Source organism: Malania oleifera, chromosome 10 (assembly GCF_029873635.1).
Source record: "Malania oleifera isolate guangnan ecotype guangnan chromosome 10, ASM2987363v1, whole genome shotgun sequence".
Taxonomy (NCBI): domain Eukaryota; kingdom Viridiplantae; phylum Streptophyta; class Magnoliopsida; order Santalales; family Ximeniaceae; genus Malania; species Malania oleifera.
In genome coordinates, this window is record NC_080426.1 from 87,608,757 (window position 1) to 87,623,044 (window position 14,288).

Below are 14,288 nucleotides of genomic sequence, written 5' to 3' on the forward strand. Positions count from 1 at the left end.
CAAACTGTATCAGATTCTAGCGCATTTCTATGTGGACTAACAAATGGTTAAAGAGCTACTGTAGTACGAAGGAATGAAATGAAAATGTTATACAATGAAATGACAATGGAATGACCATGAAATGAAATGACAAATGTGAACGAAGTAAATGGGAAAAAGTCACTTAAAGTGAAACGAAGTGCAATGTTTAAGTTATGAACATGAACAAATGTGTATAAATGAATAATGACAGAAAGGAATAAAGTATTATGATATTAGAAGTATCTACGTATGTAGAACATGTTACGATTGGGCGAGGCAAACTCTTCGCCTGATGGCTTGCTGAGAAAGGCGAGTGCAATAGTAGCTTCAAATGTGGTAGTAGCTGCATAACGTACTAGGGCAGAGGGAATCTATTTGTATGGGTGGGTAGATTTCCTTATCCTTAGGGCCTTTACCGATAAATTATTATTGAAAGCATGAGTACGAGATCAAGTTAACACTAGAGGGCTTACTGAGTAAGGTGAGTGCCCTGGTATGCTTTAGTTGTGACATCAGGGTTGCGTAAGTATCAGAGCAGAGGGGTGTTACTTGTATGGGCGGGTAATCACCTCTATCCTTGGGTAATCTTGTGGGTTAAATATTTGCATGTGTTTGATTAGGTTCAAAAAATGATTTCATAATTATGTTAATGATTTGCAAATGTATTAAAAATTATATCTATATACCTCTTGTTAGCCACACGTTGTTTTAATATATATTGTTTCTTCCCTTACTGAAATGTGTCTCACCCAAATGTGATTGTTTCTTTTTCAAGACATCCTCGAGGTCGGTCTTAGGGAGCTCGAGGGTACTTAGTTTTGAGGAATATTAAGAAATAGGGTATATGTTGATACTATTTTGGGAATGTAAATATTTATGTTTTATGTTTTATGTCGTTGTGATTTTTAAGGATGTTGAGGGATGAACGGTTGTGAAAATACTGAAATGATTTTGGAGATATATGTATTTGTGGAAATGCAGGTGTTGGATAAATGATATGGAATTTAGATAGAAAAATAGTAAACTCTGGTATTATGGAATGTTGGTATTATAGAACTATGTATATGAAGATTATGGTTATGTTTTCCGTTGCATATATTATGGATTATGGATTATCAGGATTTTATTAGGTATAACGCACCCGACCCAGGTTTATGGGTTCGGGGCATTACATTATGGTATCAAAGCAATGATTTTGGGAATTTTGAGGATTTAGGAAATGATTTATACTAGATTATAGGAAATAGTTTGGATAAGGGTACTAGATGAATAGTTTAGGTACTGAGAAATAGGTTTGGTATAGGGAAGTATAGGAACGTATTTTGTAATTTAAAGGCGAAATTATGTCGACGATTTCCTGTGATTTTTCTGAAGTAGTCGACGGCCTCAGAAAAGCCACGGTAAACCTTAGATGTTTTGTTTCTGAATTGTGAGACTGGTCCTTATATGGAGGTTTTGAATTTTTTTTTAATTTAATTAAATGATTATGTTATTCGGGGTTATGATATGGAATTCTTATCTTTTCTCTATCCTATTTTCAGGATGGATTCTGAAGATAAGAATGTAGAGACTGAAGGAAGGGAGGATTTAGTAACCTCTAACGAGGAAGAAATAGATACCCCTAGGGTGTTGCGAGGTATCGTCCATCAAGTTAAAGTAGAAATGAAGAAAGATCCAAAGGAACAGAACTGTCCACCTGCAAGATAGTGCTGCAGTATTAAAGAGTGTATGAGGATGAACCCTCCAGCCTTTATAGGAGGACCTGATCCTGTGGTTGTTGAAAACTGGGTACAGGAGATAGAGGAGATTATGGTTGTAATCGACTGCACAAACGAGTAGAAGGTCTGCTATGCCGCTTTCAAGATGACAGGAGAGGCAAAACACTGGTGGCTTTCTACAAAGCTGCTAGAGGATCAAAGGGTCGTAAAGATAGCTCTTACCTAGGAGAGATTCAAGGATTTGTTCTTTGATAGATACTTTCCTTCATCTGTCAGAGAGGAAAAGATTGAGGAGTTTACCAATCTGACCCAGAGGGATATAACAGTTGCGGAGTATGCGGCTAGATTTGTGAAACTGTCGCGTTTCGCTCCATTTCTGGTTCCAAATGAAGTAAAGAAGGCTACGAAATTTGAGAAACGCCTAAGGCGCAGGATTTACGAGCTGGTGGTCGGGTTTCAAGTCCAGAGTTTTTCAGAATTAGTTGATAAGGTTTCGGCACTGGAAAAGAGTATCCAGAGTAGCACTGAGCCTTCAGAGCAGAAGAAGAGACCTACACCATTTGATTTTTAGTCTGAGGCCAGTCAAGGATCAGCGAAGAAAGGGAAGGAAGCAATGGGCTATATGTGTCCGAAGTGAAATAAAAGACATAAGAGCGAATGCTAGTATGGCACTCTGAATTGCTTCAGGTGCGGTAAGCCAGGGCACCATAGGAAAGATTGCCAAGAACCATTGCCTATGGTATCTACTCAGATTAGGACCAAAGAAAATAGCAGGTACCACTTGGAAGGAATGCTCCACCTCGACTATACACACTCCGAGCTAAGGAGGATGCCATCAGGGAAGCAGGTATGAATTTATATTTAAGATAGTGATGATTTAATTTAATGAATAATGATTGAATGATTTATATAAAGATATGCATGTTGAGTTCTTATGATGATAGCTAGAAAATGAATTAAGTCATGTAAAAGGATGATTAGTTAGTAAAATTTCAAGGACAAAATTTCTTAGAGAGGGGAGAATGTAATGACCCGAAAATTCAAAATAATTAGGAAATATAATAAATGAAAATGGACTAATGGATAATAAGGGAAAAGGAAGGATTTAAGAAGGAATAGCAAGCCTCGTCGACAAATGTCCTGTCTTTGTCGATAAGTGTTCTTCTAAGATCGTCGACGAACACCAGATCCTTGTCGACGAAGGAATCCTGAGAGAGTGATTTTAGGAACTCTGAATTTCGGCGACGAAGGTATCTTCTCATCGACGAAGTCTCTATAGTGCCTTGTTGATGAATCCACGTGTCTCATTGATGAAGCCCTGCCTATAAATAGAGAGTTCTTCATTTTTCAGCGAGAAACTCGGGAACCCTCACTCTCTCTCTCCCTCTCAAAAATACGAACCTCTAGCCTTCTCTCTTCCATTTCGGGCCGATTTTAACCCGGTTTGGCAATTCGGAACCGCCACGAGGTTCATAGGATCGTTCTCTGCAAGGCTGCAGCAGCTAATCGTTGTTTTGAGAGGTTTGGGAAACATCTAAAAATCAGGGTAAGTGAGTTATTTTGGGATTTCCTTAATGAATAATGTTATATGGAGCCTAGGAAGTAGTAAATAGGTGTTTTTCTTTAGATCTGAGTTAATTGGAATTTATTTAATTAAATTAGGATTTTTGGATTCAGGGTCCAAGTGAAAGCTGCGGGTATCGGTTCAAGGATCCTGCCAGCGTAGTTTAAAGTCAAGTAAGGGGGAAATTTATATGTTAAATCAGGTTTTTATGAATTAAAATGGATTATGTGCTATTTATGTATATATGTTTTTAAATGGGTATAAAATGCCAACCATGTAAAAATTTGTATTTCTGAACCTAAGGTTGTTCATATAGTTATGTATATGTGAAAGTAAATGGATGAAAGTGAAAATGAATTTTTTGAGGAATTTATGTGAGAAATGAAATGTATTTTCAGCATATAAATGTTAAATGTGGGTTGGCCTATTTTACAGGAATATGTATGAAATTACTATTAAATTGTGTGGCATGAGATTCTCTGCGAATATATGTTAAATGTATGAGATGTAGGTTAAGCAAGTAAAGTATTATGAATAAAATATGACATGGACTATGTTGCCTATGTATGTTAAATGCAACCATGTAAATGTATAACAGCTAAAAGCCATGTTAGCAAATTCTATCACATTTCTATGTGGACTAACTGTAGCAGGTTCTAGCACATTTCTATGTGGACTAATAAATGATGGCTAAAGAGCTGCTGTAGTACGAAGGAATGAAATGAAAATGTTATGCAATGAAATGACAATGGAATGACCATGAAATGAAATGAAAAATGTGAACGAAATAAATGGGAAAGAGTCACTTAAAGTGAAATGAAATGCAATGTTTAAACTATGAACATGAACAGATGTATATGAATCAATAATGACATAAAGGAATAAAGTATTATGATATTAGAAGTATCTACGTATGTAGAACATGTTACGATTGGGTGAGGCAAACTCTTCGCCTAATGGCTTGCTGAGAAAGGCGAGTGCACTAGTAGCTTCAAATCTAGCAGTAGCTGCATAACGTACTAGGGCAGAGGGAATCTATTTGTATAGGCGGATAGATTTCCCTATCCTTAGGGCCTTTTCCGGTAAACTATTGTTAAAAGAGTGAATACGAGATCAAGTTAACACTTGAGGGCTCACTAAGTAAGGTGAGTGCCCTGGTATGCTTTAGTTGTGACCTCAGGGTTGCCTAAGTATCAGAGCAGAGGGATGCTACTTTTATGGGCGGGTAATCACCCCTATCTTTGGGTAATCTCGTGTGCTAAATATCTGCATGTGTTTGATTAGGTTCAGAAAATGATTTCAGAGTTATGTTAATGATTTGCAAATGTATTTAAAATGATATTTATATACCTTATGTTAGTCACACGTTGTTTTAATATAAATTGTTTCTTCCCTTACTGAGATGTGTCTCACCCGAATGTGATTATTTCTTTTTCAGGACAGCCTCGAGGTCGATCTTAGGAAGCTCAAGGGTACTTAGTTTTAAGGAATATTAAGAAACAGGGTATATGTTGATACTATTTTGGGAATGTAAATATTTATGTTTTATGTTTTATGTTGTTATGATTTTTAAGGATGTTGAGGGATGAATGGTTGTGAAAATACTGAAATGATTTTTAGAGATATATGTATTTGTGGAAATGCAGGTGTTGGATGAATGATATGGAATTTAGCAAGAAAAATAGTAAACTCTGGTATTATGGAATGTTGGTATTGTAGAACTATGTATATGGAGATTATGGTTATGTTTTTCGCTGTGTATATTATGGACTATGGATTATCATGATTTTATCAGGTATAACGCACCAAACCCGGGCTTATGGGTTTGGGGCGTTGCATCCTCAATGACCACTTCAAAAACTTAGAAAGCTATACCTTAAAAGGGAAGGCATCAATAGAGGTCAGTGAATGTGAGGAGAGCTCATCCGAGGAGGACAATGACAACTAGGGCTGCACTAGTGAAAAGGAGCAGCTAGTTTGGTTTTATCTGATAAACTGTTGATCATACTGTAATTATTTAAAACACTCACTATCTTTTGTTTATATTTTACGCTTTTTGAGACATCACTGGAAATTTTAACTATGCTTGATAGAAATCTTATTTATTTGATGCACTGCTTATTAGATATGCTGTTAAATTACTTTGAATGAAAGCATCCACACACTTGATGCAAAAAATGGTATGCATGTTTTAACTGTTGAAATTATATACATACTGTCAGCTGTTGCATACTAGATACAGTTTAATTGTGTAAATATGTCTCTCTTTTAAATGCTTACAGCTTCTTCATGCTTGATACAGACATTATTGTGCATATTGATATTATTTGATAGCTTCTACATGCTTGATGCAGACAATTGTGAATTGCATGCTGTAGAGATGAATAGGATATTACATGATTGAAACTGCATGCTAGATAGTTGAATTGTTGCGTGCTGATTGAGTTGATAGCTTCTGTATGCTGGATCTAGACACTTGTGAATTGTATGTTGTAGAAATGAATAGGATGTTGCATATTGATTCCTAAATGTTGAATGCTTGGCATAAACTGAAACCATGCACATATACTAACACACAACAGTACATAAGCTTCATTCTAAATCACGAACATATTAAAAAGTCTTATGTACTACAATTCTAGTGTCCTGATCCTTTGAACGTTTTCACTGCAAATCATACAATATTTTTCAAGTTTTTAGGAAAATATGGTTTATGGACACCTTATGGTCTCGCCCTATGTTCAAAGTTTCATTTAGGAATTAAATGATTGCTTATACTATTATATGTCCTAAAATGCATAATTTTGACACGTATAAGTATTTCATCTAAGCCCATTTTTTTTTTGTCAAAAGGGGGCGTTTATTAATTAGGAGGATTTCCATTTCATTGTTTAAGTGATATTATTAAAATCCATTTTTACTCCTACTACGTATTCATTCCCTTTGCTTATGACAAAAGGAGGAGAAATGTTGAGCAAAATTCGTTTATAACTTGTGCTCACCATCCTAACATAAATTACTTTGCCACCAAAAAAAAAATTTCTGATTTCTTTGGATTTTTGGTGATTTTTTCATATTTTCTCAAATTTTTAAATTAACAAAAAACAATTAATCAAAAACAATGAAAATCAAGTCCCAAAAATATTTTTAAAAATTTCTCGAGTTTTCTGAATTTTTTGTGATTTTTCTGAAATTTTTATGAATTTTTATGGGTTTTTAAAAGTAAAATATAAAATAGAATAAAAGGCTAAACCAGTTTCATACCGGTTCAGAGGAGCCAATCGATTCAGGGAGAAAACTGGTCAAAGGGGAAGGGTCAACCTATTTAAGGTCCGGTCAAGACCATAAAGTCAACACGCGTTGTCTTCCACATGGTTTGTGTGTGGTCAAGTGTGTGTTGGTGCATAGCATATATGTGTGTGAATGATGCATGATGCATGCATAATTGTTGGCCTTACATGGTTTTTCAATCTTGTTTTGATGATAACAAATAAAGGATAATCTAATACGAGTTGGTTGAGTGATAATGATTCAGGATAGAGTATAAGACAAAGTTCAAAAGGAAAAGAATGGAAAGCTTAAAGAATCACAAAGTCTTATTCACATGAAGAAAAGATTCAAAAAGAGAGCTCAAAGCAACTTCAATATAAGCAGAATATGAGGACACTTAAAGCTGACTCAGAGTTCAATCAAAAGGATCTTAAAGTGAAATACCATGGAAGGCTTGAAGAAAAGAGTTTTAAGCTTTAGGATCATGATGTAAGTACTTTTTTTTTTAATATCATATGAAATAATTTTGAAGCTCTTTTAGGGTTAAATGTTGACTTAGAGACCTTCTTTCAAAATTTGGAAAATGTTTTATAACAAATCAAAGCAAGAGAGCGAAAAGGAATTTTGAAACCAAAACTGAAATTTCTGAAAGTGGTCTGCCCAAACGATTGAAGAATTCCTTCAGAAGTCTAAAGATTTTATTCAGAAGACTAAAGATTTTATTTTTGAAACACAGAACAAGCAAAACACCTTCAGACGTCTGAACAATCAATTCAGTTGTCTAAACAGGAACTTCAAAAGTCTGAACCTACGCTTCAAACAGTTGTCTTTGTTTCCAGTTCAAATTTTTCAAAGCATTAAGGAACCTCAGACGACTGAACTCGATACCTCAGACGTCTGAACACTGTTAACGGTCAAAAATTTTAAATATTTTAAATTTCAAATAAAAGTTTTTTGTGCCTCAAAATTAATGAAAACTTGGGAAATACTCCAAGTAAACTTGGGCATCATGAAAACACTTTTCTAAGCCTATAAGCACATGGTTTTGCAAATCAAATTATACCAAGCAATTGAAAACCAACTCTCAAAGCTAAAACTCTCAAAGCTCTCATGCTCTCATCTTTGCACATCTAAATTACTAAGATTTTCTAGAAGCAACTAATCAATCCTTCTCTGTGTTTCTGAATTGTTGATTCTCATCTAGAAGGAAAACTTGGTGAAATCTATTTTGAGCTTCAATTGTATTTCATATTGATATTTTGAATGAAGTATATAGTATTTGAAATTATACTAATCCACCCTATCTGAGGGTGTTTCTTTGTACACAGATTATTGATCTTGTTCTTGTAGATTTGACGATTCAAGGATTGTTTAGATCGTTGCCCAAGCGTGGGGTATCGCTTGGAGAGGCATTGCTCTAGCCTAGTGAAGGAGTGTTTGAGCGTGGGGTATCGCTTGTAAGGTTTTGTTCCACCCAAAAAGGAGCTGTTATAGTGAAATCCTTAGGTGGTTTGCCTAAGGCGAGCACATAGGCTGGGGATAAGCCAAACCTTGTAAAAACGTGGTGTCTCTCTCTTTCCCTTGCTCTCTTTATTTTCAGCAGAGATTAACTGCGTGGATGATTTATATCATAAAAATTACGTGGATTGGATTTTAAATAAGCTGAAATTTAATTTGTTTTTGGGATTGCAGAAACCAAAAGGGAGTACGTTGGTTGATCAATAATTTGCGGAAACCTTAAAGGAGTGCGTTCATTGGTTAACAACCCAAAATCTATTAACGGAAGGTTTATTTGAAATCTAAATTTTGGAAAGAGTGTGGATGTTATATTGATTATCATATTGAAAGATCAATTACATTAACCACAAGGCTTGAATCAAATAATCATATATACCGGGAAGCATACAACTCAATATCTTGAATTCTTGAAAAGCTGTAAATTGCCAAAAGAAGTTGCATAGTATATCTTGATTTGAATATTGATTGGTTGATTAAGTTTTGTTGTGTGATTGTGGATTGAATAAAAAGAACTAAGTTTTTATGTGATTGTTAAATCAACAAAAAGGTCAAGAATTCATTGAAAGAATTAAAAGAGGTTAAGAATTTTAAAAAGAATTAAAAAAAAATTTTAAATAACCCAATTCACCCCCCCCCTCTTGGGACTACACCTTAGTTTTCAATAAGCATGAATGCATGACTATGTGTACGCGTGGATAATGTTGACCGTAGAGGTCATATCCCGTTTTGATTATGAAAAATACTCTGATATTTAATGGTTGGTGAGTTTGTATGCAGGACCAATCGGAAGTATTATATGGTGCACGCACATGGGCTTAAAGAAGGCGAAGACTCAGAATGTTTATTCATTGTAATTTATATTTATCATTTGGGGTCTATAATAGTAACATAGGAACATGGTCTGTAATAATTAATGCCTTACCTGCATGGTAGGATTGATAAACTCAAGACCATAGATGGACCTTAGGAATCACCTTTCAGTTGACCGAAGGTCGACCGACGCCAGATTTTTGGGCATAGTTGAAAAGCCTTGGCCATTGACCTTAGATTGACCCTAGGTCCCTAATCATCACATGTAAAGTCCCCCACAACTTAAAATTTATACCTATATGAACAAGGGTGACTTCTGATAAAGAATAGGATCGAAATTGTGCATTGAACAGTGCTTCGGTCGACCGAACTTTTACAATGTAAATCACTCAGTCGACTGAACCAATCAAAGGTCAACAGTTTGACCATAGCTCAGTCAACCATGCCGTGCCAAGTTCATATAACTTGGTCGACCGAACTCCCACCGGATCAATATTTGACTCATCGGTTGATTGACCAGATTTATACGGGCAATGCCCTAGTCGACTAAACCCCCACGTGGGAGAATCCAACTTCCTCGTCGACCGAACTTCATAGTTCAAAATCACCTAGTCGACCGAATCACGCGGAAATGGAAAAATTGCCCTTGGGACCCTTAGTCTGGTCGACCGAACTCTCTGTTCAAATTTCTCTCGGTCGACCGAACTTTTTCACTTGGTCAACCAAACCTTAAGTCCAGTCGATTGGTGCTCTTAGGTTGGAAATTTTTTTTACTGTAGGGTTAATTGTGCTAAAATGTTTTAGAACAATCCTAATAATACCCTATGTGTCCTGGATGGTTATAATTATGGGGTAGTCTATATATACCCCCTCATTTGAAAGGATTAGCACCTAATTAGCAATCTTGATTAAAAAATTCTCTGAAAATCAAAATCACCTATTCTCATTTCCAAGCCTCCTACACTCACTCTTACTATTTCTTATTGCTAAAATCCTCTTGTAAGTGTGCTTGAGTGTTATTATCAATAGGCTTTTGCTCTGTCTTGTTTAATTAATTGAGATTATTTTCTTGGATAGCAAAGCATTAAGTTTTTCCTAGGAGATTTTATTAATAAGTCTTCCATAGGAAAAACTTCATTAAGCTTTTCAGTACTGCATTTTCATTGCAATATCTCAAGGAGTTCACATTGTATTTTGATTGCTAAATATACTTTTTAAACCATCTTCAAATATCTCATGTGGTTTACTTTGAGAAATATTTATTGAGATATTTGTCCATGTGCTGAAAGATCTTTGTAGCAATATTCTTTGATTGATTTTATCATTTTGAACACAAAGATCAAATCATTTTTCCAAATTAAATCTGAATATCTCTTGAGGTTTATATTTTGAGAAAAATATTTGTTGAGATATTTAAAGTGTGCCTAGGATCTTTGTTTGTGCATTGTGATTGAAATCATCATTCGACACAAAGATCATAACATTTATACTCTCACGTACTGATTGTCATATTTGCATTAATCTTTAAGAGTAGACATAAGACTACATTGAGCTTATCAAATCCTATCTTTTAGTAGTGCATTGATTATACTGTGCGTATTGTAGTACATACCTGCTTAGTGCAAGAAGCATTTCCTTGTACACAAAATTTTCACATTTGTTGTATTTCAAGCGTGGGCCTGAAAAGGGAGACTAGCCCTGTTGAATAGTCCTGGATTGACTTAGAGCTGGTTAGGAAAGTTAAGTGCACCGTCCTAGTAAGGTGTAGGTTGAGATCAAGCCCGCTAATTGACCTGGTTGTAAACGGTGCCGCTCCACCCATTAAGTGAGCTTATAGTATAATCCTTGTGTTGGTGTGCCAAGGCGGGGATGTAGGCAGTATTGGCCGAACTCCGATATCATATCTAGTGTTGATTCTATTTTTCACAATTTAAATTTTGCACCTGTATGTTTATCTTTATTATTTGAATATTTGTTTGGGATTGTGAATACGTAGAAAGACCCTAGGTTTATGAAATACTGACTACTGGATTAGCTAAACCTAGGAAGATTTTTTAAATATTAATTCACCCTCCCCCCCCCCCTCTCGGGATTGCACCAAAGATAACAGATGAGAATGAACATGCATGGCGCAAGAATGGGCATGCATATGCATGCATGCATGAATGAATAATGAAATGATGTAATACATGAATATATGTATGCATGGAAAAGAATGAACATGCATGTATGGTGTGTGAATGCATATGCATACATGCATGAATGAATAATGTCATGGATAATGATGCATGTGCGCATGCATGGATGTATGTATATATGCATATGGGTATGTGAAAGTGTGTATGGTTGTGAGTGTAAATGTGTACATGAGTTTGTGTAAAGACTAGGGTGTGCTGTGTGTAAGTGGTGCCTACCTCAAACTCCACAACTCAACATTTCTCTTTGACATTTCATCAAATAGTTTACATGCATTGGACAAATTCCTACATTATTAGTGCATATGAATCAACACATTTTCCGAAAGCATCAACAAAGGCATTGTAAACTATACTACTCTTTCCCAAACTAATCAAGACCACCATACCAAAAACCCGATGCAGCAATTCTAGTAAACCCGAACAAGCACAAGCACCCAAAATGCCAAACATTATGGAAAACATAGAAACATAATCAGACAAGTCTAGTCCGGAGATTTTATCAAGCAGGTGGAAGGGATTCATTTTGAGAGTATGCAGGGATAAGGGTGTTAGATTGAAATGGTATAAAACAAATGAAATACCCATCATAAAACTCCAATCCACCATGGCCAGATAGCAATCGACGAACTCAAAGCCGAAATAAGAAAATAAAAAATGGAAATACCTACAGAGGCTCAATCGTTGAATACTCAAGGCTACCTTGGGGTTGGCTGTGAACAGTGCTCACGGGGTCCAATGCTATTGTGGCTGTGCTCGACTGTTGCAAGTTGTGCAGATGCAGAGGTTGAAGCTGGGAAGTCTGGATTGAAGTCGATGGACGTGGCTACGGAGGACGGCAATCCAACAGCTACGGGGTCCGACAGTACCTAATCAATTCAAAAATTATCCCAAAAAAAATTTAATAAGCCAATGAAAATTACTCCCTTTCAAAAATCAAAGAAAATGCAGAAAATAAAATACTATATAAGTATTCCCACAAAATTAGGGCATACCGTATTCCGAAGAGCTCATGCCTCCCTTTTAAATCATAGGGATGGAAAATCGAGAAAATAGTATACAAAAATACACTCCCGGGGTATTAAAATCTTTATAGAATTTTCTAAGTGAAAAGTAATATTCTGAGAGGTTTTGTAATTTAATTGGGACGGAAACAATTTTCTGGGCCTCAAAATTTTCTTTTCAAATTTGTTTCGATTTTTGGTGATTTTTCCATATTTTCTTGAATTTTTAAAATAAAAAAATACAATTAGGCAAAAACAATGAAAAACAAGTCCCAAAAATATTTTTAAAATTTTCTTTTGAGTTTTCTGAAATTTTTGTGATTTTTCTAAAATTTTTATGAATTTTTATGGATTTTTAAAAGTTTAAATATAAAATAAAATAAAAGACTAAACCGATTTCATACTGGTTCAGAGGACCCAACCGGTTTGGGGAGAAAACCAATCAAAAGGGAAAGGTCAACCTGTTTAAGGTCCGATCAAGACCATCAAATCAACACGCATTGTCTTCCGCATGGGTTGTGTGTGTTCAGGTGTGTGTTGGTGCATAGCATATATGTGTGTGAATGATGCATGATGCATGCATAAGCATGAATGCATGACTATATGTACACGTGGATAAGAATGAACATGCATTGCGCGTGAATGGTCATGCATATGCATGCACACATGAATGAAGAATGAAATTATGTAATACATGAATATATGTATGCATGGATAAGAATGAACATGCATGTATGGTACATGAATGGGCATGCATATGCATGCATGCATGAATGAATAATGAAATGATGTAATACATGAATATATGTGTGCATGGATAAGAATGAACATGCATGTATGGTGTGTGAATGCATATGCATACATGCATGAATGAATAATGTCATGGATGATGATGCATGTGCGCATGCATGGATGTATGTATATATGCACGTGGGTATGTGAAAGTGTGTATGGCTGTGAGTGTAAATGTGTACATGAGTGTGTGTAAAGACTAGGGTGTGCATGAGTGTGTGTAAGTGGTGCCAAACTCAAACTCCATGACTCAACATTTCTCTCTGGCATTTCATCAAACAGTTTGCATACATTTGGACAAATTCTTACATTATTAGTGCATATGAATCAACACATTTTCCGAAAGCCTCAACAAGTGCATTGTAAACTATACTATTCTTCCCCAAACCAATCAAGACCACCAAACCAAAAACCTGATGTAGCAATTCTAGTAAACCCAAACAAGCACAAGAACCCAAAATGCCAAACACTATGGAAACCAAAGAAACATAATCAGACAAGTCTAGTTTGGGCATTTTATCAAGAAGGTGGTAGGGATTCATTTAAGGGTATGCAGAAATAAGGGTGTTAGATTGAAATGGTATAAAACAAATGAAATACCCATCATAAAACTCCAATCCACCATGGCCAGATATCAATCGACAAACCCAAAGCCATAATAAGAAAATTGAAAACGGAAATACCTACAAAGGCTTAATCGTTGAATACTCAAGGCTGCCTTGGGGTTGGTCGTGAATAGTGCTCACGCGCCCCAGTTGTGTTGTTGTTGTGCTCGGCTGCTGGAAGTTGTAGCAGATGCAAAGGTTGAAGCTGGGAGGTCTGGACTGAAGCTGACGGACGTGACTACGGTAGATGGCAATCCAGCGGCTATGGGGTCGACGGCGAGTGGTGAACTATGTTGCTGGCGTAGCTGTTACTGCCGCTGCTATGGCAGAAATGACGATGCGATAGGAGATGAGGGATAATGGTGAGAGAGACTCAAGGGTGGTGAGGACGATGGTGGACGAGCTCCGGTGAGCTGTGAGTTGGAAAACAAGGACTCGTGAGCAGGTGAATCATAAGCTGGCGATGGTACGGTGAGGCGAGGATCTGTCACAGGCTCACCAGGATCAGGGTAATGGTGGTGACACAGCTGTCACACTTGATGCATCTCAGCCGGTGTCAGGTTTCATGATGCATGGCCACGACATGGGGATCCTCTTCGTCTATGACAATTGGGCATTTGGTCGCAGCCTCAGGTGAGCGATTGGAAGAAGGCTTATTGGAGATGTTGAGTGCTCGAAGGTTGCTACAACGGCCGAATGTGGTGTATGGTGGCGACGATGGTGGAGGTTCTCCCGAGTGTAGCCTGGTGTGGTCGTGAAGCGAGGATGATGATGGAGTTGGGAGTGCTCGC